Source organism: Nanorana parkeri, unplaced genomic scaffold (assembly GCF_000935625.1).
Source record: "Nanorana parkeri isolate BGI_ZX_2015 unplaced genomic scaffold, ASM93562v1 scaffold910, whole genome shotgun sequence".
NCBI lineage: Eukaryota > Metazoa > Chordata > Amphibia > Anura > Dicroglossidae > Nanorana > Nanorana parkeri.
In genome coordinates, this window is record NW_017307178.1 from 127,855 (window position 1) to 148,679 (window position 20,825).

Consider the following 20,825-nt stretch of genomic DNA (forward strand, 5'->3'; position numbering starts at 1 on the left):
TATGTACATGTACTTTTCATACCAAGTTACCAATATCTTATAATAGATAAAAGATTATAAATAATATAAATCCAATTACAACTACATAGGCCCATTAGTTGGATTCCATTGTCCAAACTACATTGAGGAATTCCATCATGCCACTAGCCAGAATTCAATAAAATTTGCAAATAGACCGCAGTGTAATATGGTTATGGATAGTTGTTTAGGTTTTAAGACAGAATTGAAAGTGTCTGTAAAGGTTCACCTCTTTCCCAGCTGTAATGTTCAAGTATACAAGCAAGGAAGCACAATAAGTCACCAGAACAAAAACACATTTTAAATAACTGTTTTTACAATTTTATTGTAATCGCACGATCAGGCCCGGCGCTACCGCAAGGCAAGTCAGGAGGCCGCCTTACGGCGCTGCAGGGTGAGGGCAGAAAAAACAGGGCATTTTGACAAGTAATGTACTTGTCAAAATGCCCCGATGTTTGCGCTATGTTTTTTTTTTTTTCACTTACCTTCGGTGCGGGAGAGCAGCGGCGAGCGGCACGGGAGAGCAAAGGCGAGTCAGCACTGGTCCAGTGGGAGGAGCTCCAGGTGGGGTCCTAATTTAGCTGGCCGGATGGAAGGTACCAAGCCAAAGCACGTCACGTTTGTATGAGGTTGCTGTCAGTCAACATTACTAAGTACAGTACATTACTAAGTACAGTGCGCTGCTGAATGCTGTGCTATTGAATGACACCGAGGACAGTCAATGACACTGCTGGAGCTGACCAGCAAGGCTTTCAGGAAGGACGCGTTGAGTATATTTTTTAAAGAAACATAGAGCACACATAGTCAGGGAAAAGTAGTTTTGGAACTAATGATGAAAAATATGTTTTTGGTACACTGACAGTTTAGGTAAATCTCAAGCCCCCTCCCCAATAGATGCTTCTGGACTGCTGGGTCTCATAGACCAATAGAGCAGCCAATTGTGATGTGGTGAAATGGGAGATTTGCATCATGGATGTGCAGCTGACAAATCTGTAGCAACTATGCGATGCTATCATGTCGAAATGGACCAAACTCTCTAAGGAATGTTTCCAGCACCTTGTAGAATCTATGCCACGAAGAATTAAAACAGTTCTGAAGACAAAATGGGGTCCAACGTGGTACTTGCAAGGTGTACCTAATAAATGAGTGCACTGCTTGCTAGAAGGTTCTGAGTAACAAAGTTCTTACTACTATGCAGAAAACAAAAAGAACATCTAAAGCAGTGGTTCTCAACCTGTGTAACCTCAGGACCCACATTTGTCCTTGGTCATTAAGTCGTGACCAAAGTCGCACTGCAATGGAATGCCCAGCATTGCAGTAGCGGGCATTTGGGATCTCATAAGGTATGGAGAATACCTTATGAGAACTGGAGTGGATCCTCAGCCTGGTGTCCAGTGTGGGCTGCTGTGCTGTGACGGAGCTCCATCCATATGTGCATTGTTTGTACAACTTCTTTCACGCACCCTATAGTGGTGCCAGGAGCCAGAATGTGGCGTCAGTCCAGTCTAGGCACCTCTACTGGGCACATGTGGGAGCTGTAAGCAATGATGTATGGATGGAGCTCCCTTATGGCCATATATCCAGGCCACCCCACCTCAAGCTGACACGCAGGGCCTTGCAGCATATTTTGAATGGCTGTTCGGCGCAAGAACTGACGGTGCTGCGCTAGGGGGAGGCTGAGGAGTCTCTCACCTAGAAGGAAGGCATGGGGCGACCCCCTGAACTTGGGGTCACGACCCACTTTTGGGTCACAACCAACAAGTTGAGAACCAAGGATCTAAAGGATGTTTTTACCCCACACTGGTCAATCAGAATTCTTGTTTTATTTTTTCTATAAAATGGATGGTGCTCATATTCTTTTCTTCAATTTTAATGTAGCTGCCTCTATGAGCACTTCAGTTGTCATGTGAAAAAGCTATGTTTATAAATACAATGGCTTCCACTAGTATTTAGATAAGCTGCAACTAAGCATTAAAGCATTTCTAAACCCTAAAGCAAAAATGTTTTATACTGCAGCTTATTCATTTTCTTTCTTCATGTTTTCTTTTATTTTTACCCGGTGATCCTTCCAGTAACATTTCCTGTCCTAGGGTGACAACGCTCACTATATTGTATCTATGGAGGAGCTGTATTATACATCCTAGGACAGGACTACAATAACTTCCCTCTCCTCTTCTCCATAACGTACAGGGAAAGTGTTCTGCAGTCCACAGAGAGAACTTGGAACAGTGATAACTGATAATGACTGCAGCACAGGCATAAAGCACAAGTTTCAGCTCACAAGATTTTTGGGTGGATCAACAGGTATTTTTTGCACTTATATATCAAATATAACAAAACAGTTTCAATAGGTAATCCACAGCAAACACCGATCAAATTCCAAAACCGGCTTGCACTAAGATAGCATCCCAGATGCAGGCAAACAAGCACCTATAGCAACCAAATCCAGAAATAGGCACACTCCAAGGGTCTTCACTGAAGAAAAAAATCTTTATTTATGGAGCAAATACATAGTTAGTTTCTCCCCATGTATGCTCAAACGCGTATCCTCTAACGCGTTTCACAATACCAGCATACTCAGAGATATGCCAATGAGTAAGCTGGAATAGTGAAATGCATTAGAAGGTTGAGCATACATGGGGAGAAACTAGCAGTATGTATTTGTTCCATAAATAAAGATTGTTATCTTTGTTAAAGATTTTGGAATGCAGCTAAAACACTTTCAATGGTATAGGCAACAGACAAGTGTGAACAAACAGCAGACGTTCATTGTTAAGATTTACATGCCCGTTATAGCTTTTGAGGCCTTTTGCAGTACAGGCCGTCCCCGAGTTACAAACACCTGACTTACATATGACTCTTACAAATGGAGGCTATTACTGTACCGCAGGGCTAGTTGTAATGCTACCGCGCTCATGCCGACGAGGAGTGCCCACTTTTTGGGTCTGGTTCGTAGTACTGTACGTACATTTCAGGGAGTTGACTCTTGTTAGACGTGCAGATGAGGAGTGCCCACCTCTTCTTCTGGGTCACTGTGAAGTTTTTACTGCTGTCTGTATCCTCATTAGAAAGATTTAATCTCACGTCCTGTCCTTGAGACAACAGGAAGTGAGAGGAAATCTACCTCTAGGAAGGGAAATTCACTCCTGTAAGAGTTATAATGGGAAAAAGGTATCTCCACTGAAGCTTTATCACCAATCCTTGTTTCCACAATAACCCAACATTTTTCAAAATCCAGTTGTCACAGGGACAGAAAGTGAGGTGAAATCTTCTGAACAGGGGCACACACAGCAAAACAAACTTTACAGGGGGTTAATCCTTCCCTGTGCTATCCAAAACCCCACAAGATTTTTGGGCTGGAGTTGCACTTAAAAAAATTTACCTGTTCCAACTTACAAACAAATTCAACTTAAGAACAAACCTACAGAACCTATCTTGTTCATAACCCGGGCACTGCTTGCACTAAAGAAGCAATCGATCTTAAAGTGAGCAAGCATAACGTGGAAAAGGATATAAAATAATGGAGCATCTAGGCAACAGAATGCTGATAAACAAACATCACTAGGGATTAAAAAAAAATATGCATTCAAAATCAAGTGAGAACCAGTTATAATAATTTCAGTTTGTATTATTAATCAGGCCTCATAAACACAGCTACTTTAAATTGATTTAGCTTCCTCTTTGACCAATCAGTGAAAGAGAAAGGGAGGTGGCTCCAGCAGATGCTATAATGTGTGTTTAGTCAGAGTGTGTACCTATACATAGGGTTTATTGTGATGCACAGCCATTCTGCACATAAAGATATGACTACAAGCCCATCTGCCAGAAATTGACCCAAAGAGAAAAGCTATACCCTACATACGTTGCCAGAGCTACAGATAATAACACACAGATGGACAACAGGATGTAATAAAATATATAAATTATCTTTCACTGCTAGACAGCAAACAATGTTGTCTGTATAGTGGGCAATATAAACTGTTAGGGGTGTATTTATGTGTATTTAGATATTTAGGATAGATTAACCAACCATAATTACTATATTGCACTTTTTACTTTTATTACTGTCTTGCATGTCAACAACTTTGAGGAGCAGAAGAAAGGCTTTTGTAGCTACCCAACTATCTAATATCATAAGACTTTAAAGCAATCAAGGTTATAAACTACAGAACACCTGCCGCATCTTGGCATGAAATTCATAGCTAACTAGATATTATGATGTACTTTCATTTCATGACTTCCTTGTAGAGAAAAAACCTGTGCTGCACTTGATTTAAATGCTCCCTTATTTTTACATACTCTTTTGCTACCTCTTAACTGACTGGCAAAGCTCAACTTTCCTGTACCCACTAAAATGAGATTCAGAGGAGCATCTTTTGCAGAAATTTCACTGGAAGATTATTTAACATTAAATTCAAAAGCCTACTGTCCCTGACTGTCACTTATTAGCTGCCTTTATTGGTGTTCTCTTCAAATTATTAACAGGAAAAACTGTGAGGAGCGTTGTGGGAGGAACAGAGTAAACAATGTAACAGGTATGAGCTTTGGTTGTAATTCTTGACCCATGAAGAGGGTAAAGCCCAACCAAACACTCTTAAAGGGAAACTATGGGGAGAGTGAAATGCACTCATCCCAATAGTTACAGCCGACGTGTGACACTGCAGCTGTCACAAATCTGCTCTATAGATCGAATACTGAGCGATCACATACAGCTGATCACTCAGTTCACGATCTGGTTCCTGCAGAAAGCGGTGACTGTCATTCGCCGCTCCCCACAGGGATTCCCCCCTCTCCTCTCAGTTCCTCCAGTGCTGACAGGGGAGGGGGTAGGCACAGCTGGCTGTGACTCTAGAGAGGCAGAGCCAGCTGTCAATCAGGTAGCGATGTTGATCCCGACAATTTTGTCATGATGTTTCCCGGCTGCAGCGCGGCTCTGTGCTCTCAGCATATAGCGGGCAATAGCTGGCTATTTGCTGAGTTTTGGGTCACAGGAGGATATTAGTAAATATCCGCCTATGACCCAAACGAGAGCTAACAGCAAAAATGTTTTGGCAAAAGTTCTCTTTTAACTTTTTACTGTAATCCAGTCAGGCTACATTAACAGTAATGAATATACTTTTTTTTCACTTTCACTATAGCTAAGTGCTGATGCATGTTCAGGCAAGCACATTCTGCTACCTTACATCTGGCACTTGTGCAGAAAGATCTAGGATCGGGTTGTCAGCACTCTCACAAGCGTGGGACTCAAGCAAGATAGCCAATGAAGGGAAAGAGGCAGCCAGGGTTCAGGGCACTCCAACTGTACTGAAACTACAAATCTGATGAGGAATTGCAAAACTCTGACAGCCACAGGCATTACTCCTAGAGGAAGAATTATTATTATTATTATTATTATTATCATCAGGATTTACATGCCACCAACAGTTTGCACCGTGCTTTACAATATAAGGAAGACATTACAGTTACAATGCAAATCAAGACAAAATGATAAGGAAGGCCATCATGATGATATTTGTAGTTTCACCACAGCTGGAGTGCATAGGTTGCCTATTCCTGGTCTAAGCATTTAGAAAACTGTTCTGACTATAAAGCCTGGAACACACTGTTTATCTTTTCGCTGTCTGAACGGGAAAGACATAACAGATTCCTCCATCAACGCTTACAAGCTTTGATAAATGAATCACCCGCTGTCTTCATTGTATTCTGACAGTGACCACCATCAGCTGCTAGCTCTGTTGAGCTGAGTATTTTCCGACTGGCTCCTTCGATCAGTATCAAGGGATGTTGGCACCCATGCATGGAATATTAGCTGATTCATTAAGAACTGGCTGAAATGTGAAGCACTTATAAGCAGCTAACTCATAAGCAAGTGTTTTGCAGTCTTATTCCAGTGTAATCTATAGGTTGGGAAAACATCTGAAAATCCAGCTTGCCCCAATTCACAAAAGTGCCAGTCTATGTCCATGCAATCCTTTGCCACATCTTTCCATAAGTCCCAATAGACGGGACAATATCATTCTTCTTTCTGTTATGGTAAAATTGGTAGTCAAAAAGACTCAGTCAATTCTCTTTCAACCATCACAGGAAGATAATTAAGCGAACATATACTTTAAGTCAAAACCTATTTCATTTCAGAGGGGTAAAACCACAGTCAGTTTTTTCTAACGGCTTGTTCACACCAAATCTGGACCAGATCTGAATACGTTTCTGCATATGCAGTGCAGTGCATTTTGACGTGTTTTTTATGTGTTTTTGATGTGTTCCAGTCCATTTTGGGGTTTTTTCTAGCCTAAAATGGGCTTTCAGGTGTAGTCCAGTGTGTTCCAGAGCGTTTGCATGTGTTTTTGATGCGTTTGCATGTGTTTTGGTGCGTTCCAGAGCAGAAAAAATAGTGCCTGCTGCAGTTTTTCAACATGCACTGGAACTGAACGCTCTGGTGTGAACTAGAGCCCAAAATACCATTGGAATACATTGGATGCATCTTTGATGTGCTCTGTAATTGCTCTGCTCTGCATCTGCTCCGCACTTGGTGTGAACTAGCCCTTAAGTGAAAAAAAGTTTTATACAAAGATTATTAACGCCTTTTGAACACCTTATTAAAGTCTAGTTTAAAAGCCATTTGAGTTTCTGTATTTACAGGTGGACGTTTTATTTCCAATTTGTATATTTTTTTATTGCTTTTTTTATTCTCCTTGCTGTATTTTTTTAAATTGTAGCTCATGTTGTTATATTCAGTTAGGTTCCAGCCCTATAAATACTGAATTTCCGGGGGTAAAAAAAAAACTTACAGTGATTGTAGACATATTAGTGCACTTATAACAACATGGTCTACGCAACAACTAGCTACAACTATGATGGAAGATACTACATGTAGACGTGTGAAGGAGCAATTAACCAACCTGATCACAAATGAAACACAAATCTTAAAGTAGACCATTACCCCCCTTTTACTAAAAATCATATCAGCATGCAACTCTGAATGCTGATTGAAAATCATCTTACATTCATTAGTTAAACAAACTTGTTTTTTATTTACTTACAAATAGAGTTCATCTACTTCCCGGTCCAGTTCTGGCACAAATGATGTAATGTGCCAAAGTGTTACATCCTGGGAAGATTGCAACAGCAGAGCATTGCTGGGAAATGTCATTGGTAATCTCATAAGATCTCAGGGAAAGGCATTTTCCTCCGCTGAGGTGATGTGCATTGTCACATGTCTTAGTCACATGTCTAGTCACATGTGTCTGAGTTCCAGGACGTAAATGGACAGCTACTAATCTGCCCTTAGTAAACATGGCCACTGTCAGAAGACTGGGGAAGAAAAGAGAAATAAGGAATGCAAAGAATACAAAGTCTGTAATTATCTAGAAGTATGTGTTTGTAGATTGTCATTACTAAACATTTTTAAATGTGTGTTTGTTGTTCTTTTAAAGATATGGGTGAAGTTCCTCTTTATGATCTGGTTATTAAAAAATATTGTGGTTTATTGGATTTGCTGTTGTATGGTTAATTAGGGGATCTATACAACAATTATATATTATTTTTTAATGATTCCAGAAATATTTTTTGTATCTTTAAATTCTATGGAATATTATTGCTTTTTTGTGGTTTTAGTATTTCTTCTATTGATATATATTGGTATATATAACTCTATCATTTTACATATTGCTATCTTCAGTGGCTTGTAGCTTTTTCTGTATATGTAATTGTCACTTTCATAATTTAGACATAACTTATGACAGAACATATGCTTCCTATACCACATCCATGATCGATTTTGAATTGTGTAACGATAGCATAGAAGCTTATGCAGCGTAGTGTACTGCACTATAGAAAGGGCTGGTGTGACTGTGAGATGTAAGTGTTTGGACATTTTAACTAGACACACACAGGAGGGGATGAGGTAAAGGGGAGGGATGAGCAAACTGTTGCTGCCACATGGCCTCTTCTATTCACATTGTAATGAGGCTGGCGTGTGCCTCATCTGCAGGGGTGGGAGTGTTGTAGGGAGGGGAAGAATGGACGCCACGTGCCAGGCTTATAGCAGCAAAGAACACTATCTTGGCATGTTGCAATAAAGGCGAGGCCACAGCTGGGGTCAGGAGGTGACTTCGGCTAAACAGACATATAATTTACACTGGCCTAGCTTGGGGACTCATCAGCATGCTACTAAATGACAATAATCACCATGCTTTTACATGAGGTTTGTTCAGCAACACTCTACAGATCTATCTATTGATAAAAGGATAATTTAGCCTGACATGTTGTAGATCTAATGCACAATATATCAAATAACGTCTTTTAACAAAAATACTACTGTGTATATTATATGAAATCAGAAGACATATGATTTGAAACATTGGAAGGCATAAAACAATATTAAGATGGTACTTTTATTTTAAAAAAATAAAAAAATACTATTGCTACGTTGTTTTTCAAATGACAGTATGCAACACTGATAATAGAAAAGGGGTACTAACATCACTGATCCCTATACGGGTATAGCTGCTTCATACATGTTCATGGAGGGATGTAGAAGAGATGCACATGATCACAGCTTCAACCGTTTAAGATTCTCTATGTCAGTTTTCATTGTTTTCATTTGTTCGTTGTTTACACATTAAAAAAAGAACAATGCAAGACAAGCACATGTGCAATGATCAATGATATCAAAGTGCAATAATTTGCAGCAACCAATTACATTTTCCGTGTTATCAGTTTCAGGCAGATGGGGAAATAATTACCAGAGGGTTTGCTGTAGGATAGTGCAGTCTGCACCTATGCTTGATAACGTCCATGTATAAATAGCAAATATAAATGCAACACAGGAATGCATGTGCTGATAGGTCACAGGAGGAAGGAGGCTGACAGGAGGAAGGAGCAGAGTGGAGCTGATGATCACTATGTTGCTGGACTTCAATTATCCAATCAGCATGCTGAGGGGGTGGGGGAGGGGGGGTGACATTCCTCAAAGTCCAATTCTAGGCCTCCACTAGTCTTTCCCCTCTCCCTCGCTGAACCCACCCCTGTGTATTTTTGATAATTTTTAGTATACTTACCTTTTTTCACATGTTATCTGACTGTTCACGTGATCTCAAAGTCCTCTTCCTCCAATCTTCTTCTCTAGTGATGTACGATCCATAATGCTGCAGGTGACATCACTGACGTAATGACAACAGCATTGTTTTTTTGCATCAATATACTGTGAATGCACATCTCCCCAAGGGCTCACAGGAGGGGGGTAAGAGAACCAGCTCTGGATATCAGAAGGGGCGAGTCTTCAGCAAACAGCTTCTGGGAGCAAATATTGCAGCCAGAAGTGCATTGTTTTACAACAGCTGGACAATGAATTTAAAGAAAAACTAGAATTCGGTTTTAACTCTAAAAGAGAAAGTGGCGCTACCTTCCTGGCTGTGTTATGTGGCAGAGGTGTATGAACGTAGGTTGGCAAATCGGTAGTGTGTCTAAAGTTAAAAAAAAATTTAATAAAATGTTTTTGGGTCTAATTGACTGCGATTAGGGTTTTTAAAGGGTGATCCCAGCAGTGCTGACCAAGGAGAAGTGATTCTGAGCAGGAAGTGCTTCTCATTGGTCAGCACGGTCAGAGGTGCCTGTCATTGGTCAGCAAGGTCAGGTGACCCTGCTGACCAATGAGTGTTTGCCATTTGGAAGCGAAAGTTGAAATACAGGGCTGCACTGGTGTATACAGAGTACGGACAGTACACCAACAGCCACGGAGGGGGCAGATTGGTGGGGGTAACTCTATCTTTCCAAATTTGCCTTGGAAAGTGGAATTACCCTTTAAATCTGCATTTCATGTAGGAACAAAACCACATGAAGTATGTACCGATGTACTGAACTGTGACTGTAAAAAAAAGGGGGGTATCACATTGCGTATGTACACATATGACTGCTGTGGCCAGCATCCATACAAGATTTGCTATACCGCTGCTTGGAATGTATGTTCCAAATATATTATATACCCATTTTTATACCCAGTTTTTTTTTTTCCAGTTTTCAAATGAAATGTCGACAAGCTCCTTAGTGTACCCCATCATAACAGAAGGCACCAAACCATATTATTTGGATCTGTGCATGGCAAACTTGGACAGATGTACTCATAATTAGTGTACGATCTGCTAGATTTTGCTTTAGGGCTCAAGAAACCAAAAATAGAAATCTCCAGCAACACAGAGTCCAGGTCCAAAAACTATATATAACATTTAATGAAATATCAGAAAATATCAATCCCATATTTCTCCAAACAGATATCTGAAATCATATAAAACATGTTAGCAAACTTACACTGGGAAAAGCAAGAACATCGTTTTCAGAAGATCCCGGGAAAAGCCTATCTTTATTTATTTTCTATATGTGTCTTCATAACAACCATATTTATGTAGCTGTAAAGACATGTTCTTCTTACAGGGATACCATTAATAAAAAGAGCACAACGGATGAACTGTGAGGTCAGGCTTTCAGAGCTATAATTTCCTGCTTTGTTAGCACTCTAAAGGATATGAGTAAGGAAAGGTCTGATTCATTATTTTACTCTTTAATGCAGAAACATATTTTTTTAATGAACAAAATAATGTACAATTGTGTTATGTACAAAGTGCAAATAACCAAACAAAATAGTTATCTGTCTCTAAGCTGACTAAAGGGAATAGAATTCCTTTGGGTATCATAGTTTGCTGAAATTTGTACGTTATCATTGGTTATTAATGCTTTACTTAGTAATTCAAATGGTCCTATATAAAGTATTTACCTGGAGAGTATGAGCTGTTTTTTTTAACAGTTTACTTGTAACATATTTACTTTATATTCTTCATTTTTTTTTTAGCTACATTTAATTATGCATTGAGGTGCGTTTGGAAGCAAAAATGCATAAAAAATAAGCCCTTAGGGACCACTGACCCTGTTGTGTTTTCTCCAGGACAGGAGGAAGAGTCTCCTGCAGACTCTTTCTCCTGTCCTTGGAGGCCTAAAGAAGTCAATTGCAAAGCATCAAAACAACAAATTCGCAACAGATATTAAAACATCTTGGTCAATGTCTACTAAAGTGACATTAAAGTCAAAACATGTTTTCCCTCCCCCCCAATGTTAATTAAAGCACTTACCTTAAATGATGTCTCTTAATCCGATCGTCTTCTTTCCTGTCATTGTCATCTGTCCCTCCAGCGCTTATGCGGTTCTCCGATCCAGCGCTGACTCCTCTGTCCTTGCTGGCACTTCCTGTCCCCGGTGTCTGCATGCGGGTGCACACCGTTCATATACTTGCCTTGTGTCTCTCCTCGTCTCCCGGCCGAAAATGTGAACTGCGCATGAGCCCGCCCCAAGATGCTTTGCGGCCGCCCAAAAAATTTCAGATTTTCGGACGGGAGTACGCAGGGAAAACACAGGTAAGTTTAAACCTCTTTTAAAGCGTTTTGTTTTACACTTTTTGCATATATCTACTGCTCGCTAGCAGTTTAATAACCCTTTAACTCTATCCACTCCAAATACTTATTTAACCACCTTAGTACCGGAGCAATTTTGTAATTTTTGCAAACACATACAATCTGCATTTCTGGATAGAAAATTGCTTTAAACTAGGAATGCACCAATGCCGGTACTATAGAAATAAATGTGTAAAATCCCCGTGCTACTCTTGTGAAAAAATAATGATAATGTGATCATCCCAAAAATTACTATAAGTTAGAGCTGCTAACACAAATGTGCAACCACCAACACCATACAAAAATCAATATGAATTATGTGCAGCACCTCCAATCAATAAAGTGTGCAAAACACTGGAAACACATCAATAATTATGATCAGAACAATAAAACTTAATGCAAATTATGCATAAAATTACAATAAAAATGGCATAAGCTGGCAAGTGCCTGTTACGCACATAAACTAAGTGCACCAAATATTGAACAGTATTTGTCAGCTTTTCAGTGAACACAAAATCCCACACTAGTGAATGGGATCCTGTGCAACTATAAACAACTTCTCTGCAACCAAATAGTCCCAAAAAGGTGAGTGATATCCAGTGCAGATAATATTTAGATAAACTCTTCCACCTTAGTGCTCTTCAGGGGTACCCTCACCTTTTAAGATGGAGCTGGGTTTATACACCAAATGTCATGCAGAGCTCTTATGCAAACATCAGCTTTCACAAGGACTCGATACCGATACTATAATATATGCTTGTACTTGCCCAAATGCCCCGATACCGGAACTTCTGGCCAGAGGGAGATTTCCTCTGACAGCATGGAGTCGGCTTCCCGGGCAATCAAGAAGCCGCGCAGCGGGTAATGAATCACAGCTCGGCTTCCTGATTGCCGGTGAAGTCAGCTCCATGCTAGCTGGAGTACCAGTATCAGTACTAGGTATCAGCGATTACCGAAAAATAAATATCGGTACTTGTACTGGATACTGAAAAAAAACGTATTGGTGCATCCCTACTTTAAACCCCCAAACAAGTATATGTTTTCTAAAAGCGGAGGCTAATATGCCCCTATGTCTGCGGTTTTCAACCTGTGGGTTGCGACCCCGTCAGAAAGGTTTACTCTGCTTGATCAAGCAGAGTAAACCTTTCTCTGCTCTGTTTTTTTTTTCTGACATCGGGGCCGCCAGCCACCGTAAGTCAGAAAAAAAACCACCATAGGAATGCATAGCTAGATTCCTATTGGCTATTTCACTAAGCAATAGCCAATAGCAAACTAGCTATTGCACCCGCCCTCTGCTGCTGCCAATCAGCAGAGGGGGACCTGAAGTTCTCCATGGGCACGTCAGTGACAGTACTGCAGAGTATGTACCTCATACGTTATATAGCCACACACTTTAAATCCAATTCTTCTAGTTCCAGCTGCAGAGCCCGGTCCTGTCTTTGCCTATAGCAGTGGTTCTCAACCTCTGGGTCGCTGTGTGATTTCTGCTGTGCTAGGTGAGAGTCCTCCTAAGCCCTCTCCTAGCGCAGCAGTGTCAGTTCTCCCGCTACGCCGCCTAGTGTCGCTGCAGCAGCCGCAGCATCCCTAAATTTTACCGCTGGGGGTCACCACAACTTGGCAAATGTTACCAAGGGGTCCCGGCCCTAGAAAGGTTGAGAACCACTGCCCTATGTGATAGCGTTTGTAGGTGACAGGTTCCCTTTATGGAGACGTCAGACATTTGACAAAAAGTAAAAACAACTGTATAGAAGCTAAAAACACCTGAAAATGCTCAGCCTAAGTGCAAATGGGCGAATTAAGAAAATATGTTAGTAATGTGATACATGGGGAGTGTATTACAAAAAAAAGAAAATGATAGTGATAAAGAGCGGCTAAAGTTCAGGCAAGGCTCAGTGCCTACTATCTAAATTGGGCATGGTCATTTACTGGAAGTACAAATAAGGGCCAGGGAGTTTATAAACTGATACTGGCTTTTATTATGTGCTGCTTTGCCAAAGTATTAAAACAAAAGACACAATAAATAAAAGAATGTTATTCATGGAAATAACACTGCAGATAAATATTGTATCTAGATAAGGTGAAAGCTGCTCCGGTGTAATATAGAAGCTGCTGTTTTGTACAGGTAAATCAATAGGTTTACTGCTTTATGAGCTATGTTTGAGATAGTAAGCAAAGCCGAGCCCTCATTAACATACAGCTGAAGCTTTATCTGTCCAAACTACCTCCCCCCCTCACCCCCCTTTTAACAAGCACATGAAAGGCCCTCTATGTGCCTGGATTTAATGAGAGACACGCGACTCAACAATAAGCCCATATTGCAATCAGACAGGAGTTTTTACTGGCACACGCCACTCCAGACCAGGATCCTCTGTCTGTACAGCCACCTTACTGTCTGCAAACCAGCAACAGAAAGCACAGTCCAAACAGGTTCATATCTTAAAAACCATCGACATGTTTAGATATAAATGTTGATATAGACATATAGATGACAGGTGTATATTTATGTAGCACTCTATGTAAAATTTTATGCTGCATCACCTCCATTAAAAAAAAAGGATCTTGCTAGCTTTCCTGAAAACCGCTCTTATTAAAATAGATGTAAATCCTAATTAAGTGACATTTATTTGGCTAAAGCCTTGTGTATCATACAAACAATTACTATTCTATTTGGCACATGCACTTATAAAGCATTAACAATTTATGCAGTGCTTTACACACTATTCATTCACATCTGTCTCTGCCCTCAAGGAGCTTACAATCTAAGGTCTCTATCTCACATACACACTAGGGCCAATTTAGACATCAGTTAATTAACCTACCAGCGTGTCTTTAGAGTGTGGGAGGAAACCCACACAAGCATAGGGAGAACATGCAAACTCAATTCAGATAGTGTCCTGACTGGGATTCAAACTAAGGACACCAGTGCTAAGCTAACGGGGGATGAGCTCAGGTTCAGACTGATCCTGCTCCTAACCTGAGCTTCTTCGAACAAGGAAGTGCCAATGGCTTTACCACCCAATTAGCTGCAGTACAGGCATTTCCCGATCTATAGCCACGGCTCCAAGCTTGCTTCTCTCATGGACCACAATCTCACATTTAGTTTTTCCAATTTATATTGAGATTATAGTCCATCACAGGATTGAGCCTGGAGTGGTGGCTACTTTACAACACACACAGGGACCATGGAGAACAAAAGTAGTCACCCTCCAGAAGGAAGGACGGTGTCAGCACCAATTCAGAAATGATTAGAGGATCTACAGCTGAGTGATTCACAAATAATGTACATTTTTGTTAATAGTTAAGAAACTTGAATACATTTTTAGAATTTAACTGGGGACATATTCTCTAAACCCCTCCTCCCGAAGAACAAAGACTATATGAGGGAAAGAAAAGTAAGAGAAAAGGAGACTAACATTAATAATTTGACATTTTTTTACCTTAAACCTGATCATATTTCTTTATTGTAGAAGGAACTTGGTTTTGCCCCAATTGGTGGGGATGAATTTAGGATCTGTAAAGCTGTGTCTCATTTTCTTTGAAAAGCTATCTTCTGATAGTTGTATGAGAAAAGAAAATGTTACCTTCTCTGAAAGAATGGAATAAGTAAGAGGAACCAAAGATTTTTTTTAAATTTAGAATAACTATTGGTGGGAGGGGGGGAATCCATGAAACAGAGGACATTTTGGAGGATGTGACTTTAGCAAAATATAGTAATTTAAGAGTGAAAGCCAAAGAAAACATCACTGTTAAATGTAAATGGGGTGTTTTTTAAGCCGATATCTAAGGAGCTAAGAGAGATAGATTGTACTTTAGAAAAAAACGGGAGATAACCTAAATAGAAAATAGAGGCGAGTATTATGAGAATTTCAGTAAAATAAATTATTGTGACAATTAGTGACAAAAGGGGGAATATTGTCCTCCTCACTGGGGAATATTATGTCCAGGAGATAAAAACTGCTCTTAAATAGTGAATTGTATAAAAAAAAGTAGTTGAGAATCCTTTCTCAGAATTGGGAAAAGACTAAACTAAAAATTGGATTGGGCCTATATGGAAGGAGGAGTATGAGTTTATGAAAATGGGGGCGTACAGTATCCCCAACCTCTATATACGCCTAAAAATAAATAAGGATAGAAAAAAACTTCCCCAGACCTATAGTAGTGGCTATAGAAAGTCCTAATCACCGAATTAGAGAATATGTAGATAGAATGCAGAGGATCTGGATGTTCCTATATCTGAGCTGTGAGCGTGCGCAATGAGGGAATGCATCGAAAAATAGAGAAAAATAGACAGTGACTTCAGGTGAGCTCTGGTGCAACCCTTCTGGGGCAGCAGTGCATTATGAACAGTGGCACATAAAAAACAAATGTTTTCTATGTGCCCTTGCAGTGCTCTTCATTGATCAGGTGCAGAGGAATGCCAATCTCCTGCACTGTGAATGGGCCCTAAGCCATAGACACTCTTTCATCGGAGCATGCAGAGGGTAGAGGAGCCTGGAGATTGTTGCCACCACTAACCAGGAAAGGAAGTCACTGGCAGGTCCAACAGATATTTATATCAAAACTCATTGTATAAAAAAAAAAAGACACATAATGTTATACAAATGTATTGTAAAGACTGCAATGCGTTTACACTTTAATGCTCATCCACTCACTTGTTATCTCTTGCCCCGACTATTGCATCTTCCTACTAATTGGCCTACCTCTACACGGCCCATCAGTCTATCAAGAATGCTCCTGCTAGACTCATCCACCTAACCAACCGCAACCCTGCAACCCCCCCTCTGCCAATCCCTCCACTGACTTCCAATCGCCCAAAAGATAAATTTCAAAATATTACCAACCGCTTACAAAGCCATCCACAACTCTGGCCCCTGGCTATGTCTCCAAACCCATCTAAAGTATCACCCTAACCGTCCCCTCCACTCCTCCCAAGACCTCCTGCTCTCTATCTCCCTCATCAACTCCTCCCAGGACTTCTCTAAAGTCTCTCATTTGGAACTCCCTACTCCAACCTGTCCATCTGTCTCCTACACTGTCTAGCTTTAGGCGATCCCTAAAGACTCATCTTTTCAGGGAAGCCTATCCCGCCTCCACTGGACCACTGAACTATCACTTTCTCAAACAATTCATCCCCACATAGCTACCTCCTCATGTATCACTTGCCCCTCCCTTTTAGATTGTAAGCTCTCATGAGCAGAGCCCTCTTAACCATCTTGTCTTGATTTGTATTGTAAGTGTAATGTCCTCCTTATATTGTAGAGTGCTGCGCAAATTGCTGGCACTATATAAATCCTGTCTTCCTGTGGTATGATTAGGGAGTTGAAACTGAATCCATTTCTGTGAAGATAAAAATATATCCTTTTCAAGCAGATGGGCCATTATGTACTGCATACATAAAAGATCTTCTATTATTTTCTTGTGCTTTATCTTTATACACTTTATTATGTTTTTTAAATGTCTAGACCTTTTCACCTCTAAGAAGAGAAGTGTTGAATTTAGCCCTATGGCCTTCATTATGAGGGGGGGAGAGATGCTAGTCATGCCCTGAGGAAGTCTCTGATTGAGACAAAACTAGTTTAATGAAGTGTCTGACATGCTCTCGATTCTGGCAATTGTTTGTCATGCACTTTAATTTAACCCCCAAGGTTATGGTGACACTTACAACTGATACGGCAACATCTTGTGGAAAGTTACAGTAGTGGCAGCCTGCACACCCCTTAATGCCTAAGACAGCACAGAGGGACCATAAAAACCCTGGATGCTGCAATCGAGAGTTTTTTCTCATTTAGCCCATGGGGCCCAACATGCTTTAGATGACAGCGCAATTATGATGGAATAACAACTGTGATATTAAATGGCGTTTAAACGCCGACTGAGATGATACTGACTGCAACTTGATAAATACTTTATATGCAAGTGAGGCTGAGTAAATGAATAATATCAGAGAGAAGAATATAAGTCTGGCTACATATCTGCTAGAATATATTATGTATGCAGAATTAGTACCATTGTTGTTGTATGCGCTGAGACAGTGCTGAGACGCTACACACTACTCAGAAAATGACACCTGTGATGGACTAATATAATCTTAAAATGTATTTCCACTTTTGCAGTTAAATTTGAGAACCCCCTCCATTCACACAACATAACAGAAAATTATTTTTAAAATAATATTTCTTACCTTTTAGATGTTTGGTTGCAGCAGGCAACATGGCCTGGTTTTTCTGAGCACCTTCACAGTGATCTGTCGTTACAGAAAGACTTAGGACTGAAATTTTACCATTGTGTTTCTCTCATTAACTTCATTAAAGGAGAACTATGAGGTAAGTGCTTTTCACTCACCTCATAGTTCTAGCCGACCGGTGACAATGAGACTGTCACAGGTCGGCTCAGTAGATCGGGAGGTGAGCGAACACATACCGGCGTTCGCTCACCTCTCGATCCTGTCACGGCTCTCTGCCGTGACAGGGGAGGGGCTGGATTCCCCCCTCCCCACTCGGATCCGCAAGCGCTGACTGGCGGAACGGACGGGGGAAGGGACGGGTACAGCTGGCTCTGCCTCTAGATAGGCAGAGCCAGCTGTCAGTCACGCAGCTGGGCGGATCCCGGCATAATTGTCGGGATCCGCTTCAGCTGCGGCGTCTCAGTATACCGCGAGTACAGCTCGCCGTATACTGAGCCTAGGGTGACGGGAGGACGCTAGTTTGTGTCCTCCCGTTACCCTAAGGAGAACTATGGGGAAAAGCCTTAACCCCATAGTTCTCCTTTAACATTTAAATTCAGAAGCCAGACTTTTATTTTAAAGTGTTTTAAAGGCGATTATTCACAATGGTGTTCATGGGGATGGCAACTGCCGATTTTAAACAAGTTTTTTAAAGAATGGGTTATATATATTATTAAATGGAAAAATAAATAAATCTATTGTAATAATTCAGTTAAGAGTTGGAGTATCAAGTACCCATTGCTTTTGTTCTTCTCTGTATGGTAAATGAATTGGGTTGGTGAATACCCACTTAAAAAGGTCAAATGAGTCTCTTTGGGAATGATTTAGCGTACAAAGAGAAGAAAATCAAACTTTTTTGTTTATTTTTGTACTACCGAGCCCATATTATTTATCACCATATGTAAAAATATGAAGACTTGTCCTTCTCAGGAAAAAGCTGGCAGCAGGATGTGCACCTTACGTTTTGTAATTGCGTCTTTATCCGGCACCAGGGAAAGAAGTCTTCTAGAGAGCTGTCACCTCGCTGCTTCCAGGGAACTTGGGGGGCCTTTCAAATGCTTTAAAAGCTTTTACCGCTCATCAGTTTAGTGTTATCAGTGATTGATGGCCCTAAAATGATTGCTCTCATTGCGACATTCGCGGTGATATGTAACATGTGTAGCGCAATTGTCGTTTTTGCGCGCTGGTGCACCGGACGCGTATTTACGTTTATATGTGCGTAAACGTGGGGGATTTAAACATTTTGGGGGTTTTTTTTACTTTTTTTATATGTGACTTTTATTTTTTTTACTTATTTTTATTTGTATATTTATTTTTTTTACACTTATTGTTATTGCTATTACATAGGGGGATAACAATCCCCCTATATAGTAGCACAGGTACACTGACAGGTCCTCTTTATGGAGACATTAGGGGTCTCTAGGACGGGGCGGCCAGCAGATACACACGATCGGCAGGCTATAGAGCAGCCGATCATGTATATGTTAAACAGCCGCTAACGGCTCTATGCATTGCACTGTTTTTTTCTGAAACGGGTTTTTTCTGCCCGTGCTGCTAATGCAGCAGTGCCGTCCGTCAGTGTTTTTTTTTAACGGACAGACGGCAACTGGTTAACTAATGACAAAAATGTATCTTATTTGTGTATCACTCGGCTGTAGATCCTCAAATCATCTCTGACTTGGTGCCGACACTGTCCTTACTTCTGGAGGGTGGCTTCTTTTGTTCCCCACGGGAACATGTTTCGTTTTCTAATTTGTACTGAGATTATAGTTAGGGATGCACAGATATATTGGCCGCCAAAACATATCAGCCTAAAATGGCACTTTTGCCAGCTTGGAGCAGTTGCTACTTTACAACACACACATGAATCATGGAGAACAAAAGTAGCCACCCTCCAGAAGGAAGGACAGCGTCAGCACCAGTTCAGAAATGATTTGAGGATCTAGAGCCGAGTGATACACAAATAAGATACATTTTTGTTATTAGTTAAAGTACTTGAATGTATTTTGATGGTTTAACTCCTGAGTTTAGTGTCACTTTAATTGTAGAGGTACAGACAATTTATACAATCATTAACTGATGAAGGGGATCTTTCTTGACTCCGAAATGTTGCACTTGTCTGTGACTTCTGCTATGCTTCAATAAAAGATATAGATGGGAATTTATGAAAACTGAAGCAAACAGAATCTGGAACAGTTGCCCATAGTAAGCAAAGCCTTCCTGAACAGACTGAAGAGAGAAGCTGATCGATTGCCATAGGCAACTGCTCTACCAATTATCTTCTTCTTTACAAAAGTCTTCAGGTGTCCCTGCAGCGCTGGTGCCGGTCTCTGATCCAGCACTGACTGCTGTGTCTTCTGTGTCCCATGGAGTCTGTGCGGGTGCACCCTGCCTGCATTAACTTACCCTGTGTCTCTCCTCTTCTCCTGGCCAAAGGTCTGTACCTCGCATGCGCCCGCCGCATGATCCTTTGCGGCCGCCCGAGAATCTTCAGATCTTTGGATGCGAGACACTGGTATGTTTTAACCCATTTGTAAACTTTTTAAAATGTTTTTACAGATATCTACTGCTTGCTAGCAGTAGATGTATGCAAAAAACGGGAGGGTCTAATTATCCTATGAATCTTAAAAATGCATTCAAGTACCTTAACTATTAACAAAAATGTGACTACTTTTTAACACACAGGGACCATAAGGAGGATCTCCAGAAGGAAGGACAGTGTCAGAGATGATTTGAGGATATGCAGCCGAGTGCTACACAAATAAGATACATTTTGTTAATAGTTAGGGTACTTGAATGCATTTTTTAGATTTAACTCCTGAGTTTAGTGTCACTGTAATTGTAGAGGTACAAACAAATTATGCAATGTTTGACTGATAAAGTGGATCTTGTGGGACTCCAGGAATGTATCACAACTGGAGCAGACAGAATCTGGAGCAGTTGCCCATAGTAACCTCAGCTTCTCTCATTCAATCTCAAAGTGTAACTGAACAAACTAAAGAGAGAAGCTGATTGATTGCCATATGCAACTTCTCCAGATTCTGTCTATGCTTCTCTTTTTCATTTTCAAAGCCTAATTGAACAAACTGAAAAGAGAACCTTATTGGTTGAAGCTGCTCCAGAATTTGCCTGCTCTAGTTTTGATA